This window comes from Triticum aestivum, chromosome 3A (assembly GCF_018294505.1).
Source record: "Triticum aestivum cultivar Chinese Spring chromosome 3A, IWGSC CS RefSeq v2.1, whole genome shotgun sequence".
Lineage (NCBI taxonomy): Eukaryota > Viridiplantae > Streptophyta > Magnoliopsida > Poales > Poaceae > Triticum > Triticum aestivum.
Window position 1 is genome coordinate 437,239,215 of NC_057800.1, and position 3,730 is coordinate 437,242,944.

A 3,730-nucleotide genomic window follows, 5' to 3' on the forward strand; every position below is an offset into this window, starting at 1 on the left:
TGTCACACCCTAGCTAGTCATGCATTAGAGTGTTGCATCATGTTTACTCTTTCATCAGAAACTTGAAATGGGGATCTGTGAAACCCTCAGAATCATCTTGAAAATGACCCAAATGAAAATTTCTCCAAAAGGATCCAAGAAAAATGCTCATGTTGCTCTCTGAAAATATTGGACAGAGATAAAAATCAAACCAATAATTTTAGTGGCTCATGGACATTTATTTTGGGCATTTGGAATTAATGCATAGGTATTTGCATTGGAATTATATTAATTATATATATTAATATATGCCCAAAAATTATGCCATTTGTAAAAGAGCTTTGGAATAATATATAAGGCTCCTGCAAAAATTGGCATAAGTTAAATAAATGATTTAATATATTAATTAAATCAAAACAAATGTCAGAAAATTTAAAAAAAAACAGAAAGGAATACAGGAGGAGCTTACCTGGGCCCCTCCACTGTGCGGCCCAGCCAGCTGGCTGGCCCAGCCAGCAGCCGGCCCAGCCCACCTCCCTCATCTGTCGTCTTCGTCCAGACAGAGGGAGGGGAGTGTGGCCGGCGCGCGCGCGCGCCACCGCGCCACGCCACCTGCTCGCCTGCTTGCCTGGCCTCCTCTCCTCGCCTCGATGGCCTGGACGACGCCACGCCTCGTCCTCTCTCTCTCTCACTCTCCCCTGGCTTCTCCCTCGCTCTCTCTCACTCTCGGCCGAAGCACACTGTCGCCGCCGTTCGCCGTAGCCACTGACTCCGGCCACCCCTCGCTCCCCCGAGTAGCTCAGAAGCTCCGCCACAACTCCCTCTTCCTCCCCACCGCTCCACGAGTCCCCGGAAGCCCTGCATCGCCGCCTCGTCGCCGTTCCCCTCTTCGGACTCCGATCACCATCGCCGACGAATTCGCCGTCTCCAGCGCGTCCCCGAGCCCACTTCGACGCCCACTGCAACCGCGGTGAGCCCACGAGTCGTTTCCCCCTCTCCTTCCCCTTGTTCCCTCACCGTAGCTGCATCTCCACCACGGCCGAACCTCCGCCGTCGCCGAGCTCGCCGTCGACGTAGCTCCGGTGACCATTTGGTCACCCCGACGAGTCCAACACGTTCGCAAGAACCAGTAGAGCCCCCCTAGCGCCTCACTTTGCTCGACTTCGAGCTCCAGCACCAATCCCGCGCACGACCGAACCCCGGCGGCCGCAGCCGAGCTCACCGCCGTCAACTCCGGCCACCCCGACCCCAACTGACTCCGCCAAGAGCCGCGGGTCGTCCTCAGCTTCACTCCGGTGGTCGCCACGGTCCATTTGGTGGCCGAAACAACCAAAACCACTATCGCCGCCGCACTGTTGGTCGCCGCCGGCCAGAACTCCGGCGAGCTGACGTGGCCTAGATGATTAACCACTAATCCACCACCCCCAGACGCTGACAGTGGGTCCCCAGGGCTTAGTCAAAGCTAACCAGCCCCGGGTCAACGCGGGATTAGCCCCTGGTCACTGACGTGTGGACCCCACACGTCAGGTTTGACCCGAGCCAGTTCTGTTGACCTGCTGATGTCACTGTGATGTCAGGCTGACGCAGTAAATGTAATTCTGGATTTAAATTAAATCAGGAAATTCCAGAATATTATTTAAACTTCAAAAATTCATAACTTTTATTCTGTAACTCCAAATTGGACAAATAATATATGAAAAATGATCAGAAAAATCCAATCTATCCATCTGTACTATTCTCATGCATGATCAAACAAGTTAAATTGATGTTTTAATCAGAACAAGAAAAGGCACTTTAAAAGGCCATATTTGAATTTGAAATTTGAATCTTTGATTCAAATTTGTTCAAACCCTCCTGGCTTTAGTTGCATTAGCCCAACACACTCATATTGCCATGTTTCATGCATGCATCATATTGTTGCACATTGTTTGGTGATGCCTGTGTATCGTTATCCTTTGCGACAGGATCTGTCCCCGAAGAGTACCGTGATTACCCTAACGAAGAGTCGTATCCGTGCAACGAACCATCAGGCAAGCAACCAACCATTTGATCATATCGATACAATCCCATGTTCTCGCTCCTGCTCTCTTTACTGCATTAAGACAACGCGATTCAAACTGCTGTGTGCTACGGTAGTTGAACCCATTTCCTCTGCATGACCTGTCATTGCCACAGTAACTAGATGAAACCCACTAGCATGTGTAGGAGTTGATTGAGCCATATGTATGTGTTGTTCCTACCTTGCTATGCCTGCTATGCTTAGAGTCGTGTCAGGTCTGGTTCATCTGGGTGATGGGCTAGAGTGAAATGATTATGTCGGTGATGAGAGTGGTGTGGTGAACACGATTTGGTAAAGGTATCGATGAGAGGCCATGTAGGAGTACATGGTGGGTTGTTTCATTGAAGCCGACCTTAAGCACTGAGATCTGTATGTGTGATTTAAGATACAGCTACTACCATGCATTGGGCCCTGAAATATGACCCCGCTCGACTTCTTATTCACCCTAGCTCTCTGTCCAGGAGTTGCAAGTAGTTTCTGGTGTTTGTAGCCTACTGGAGGCCGTGGACAGCGCTGGCCGTAGGGGTGGGCTGTGATGCGGTAGGTACGTGGCCGGGTGTACCGAATACCCGTTAGGTATCTCGGGAACCCTGTTCACATCGTTCGGGGCCGTATGGGAAACCTCGGCCGGACTCCCTGCGGATGGAACCTGAATAGGCGATAAACCTGGACTAGAGGCTTAAGTGTTTAGGTAGGTCGTGGTCTACACCCACGTCGGCTTTTGCTTGAAGTCTGCCGAGCACATGTCGTGTGCAGACGCTAAGTGGTGGAAACATGTATGACGAAGTACACCCCTGCAGGGTTAACATGATCTATTCGAATAGCCGCGTCCGCGGTAAAGGACTACTTGGTTGCCTATACAGTTCATAGACAAGTAAATGGAAACTACTAAAAGCCTCAAGATAAGTGTGAGTGCCGAGGATGGCTCTTCCGTAGGAAGACGGAGGTGGATCCTCGGTAGTGTATTGAAGTGGTGAGTAGTGGACTCGTGTGTGCAAAACTATTTCAATTGGAGTATCGTAGGATAGTATAGCCAAGAGTCAAAGCTGGCTTGCTGCAATAACTCCACCAACCCTTCTTGATACTATGCATGTATGTAGGATCTGATGTAAGTCTTGCTGAGTACCTTTGTACTCATGTTGCTATAATCTACATTTTTACAGAAGACGCTGCAACCCCTTCTGATGGGTTCTATGTAGACGTTGACATCAACGAGTAGGCTAAAGACCCAGGTGGTGACCCTGAGCTTATGAAGGACCACGTAGTATAGCCAGGCTTTCCAAGCCTCTTTTATTTTACTAGCTGTCTGTACTCAGACAAGTTACTTCCGCTGTTGGCTTGTATGACTGTATGACTGCATGTTGGGTCGTGAGACCCGTACCTTTGTGTGTATGTTATGTATGGCTCGCTGAGCCTTAAATAAAGTACTTGTGTCGTAGAGTCATGTTGTGATGCTTCGTTGTATTTGCACATATCGAGCATATTGTGTGTATGATTGAAATGCTTGGTATGTGTGGGATCTGACTATCTAGTTGTTTATCTTTAGTAGCCTCTCTTACCGGGAAATGTCTCCTAGTGTTACCGCTGAGCCAAGGTAGCTTGCTACTGCTCTGGAACACTTAGGCTGGCCGGCATGTGTCCTTCTTCGTTCCTGTGTCTGTCCCTTCGGGGAAATGTCACGCATTGAGTACC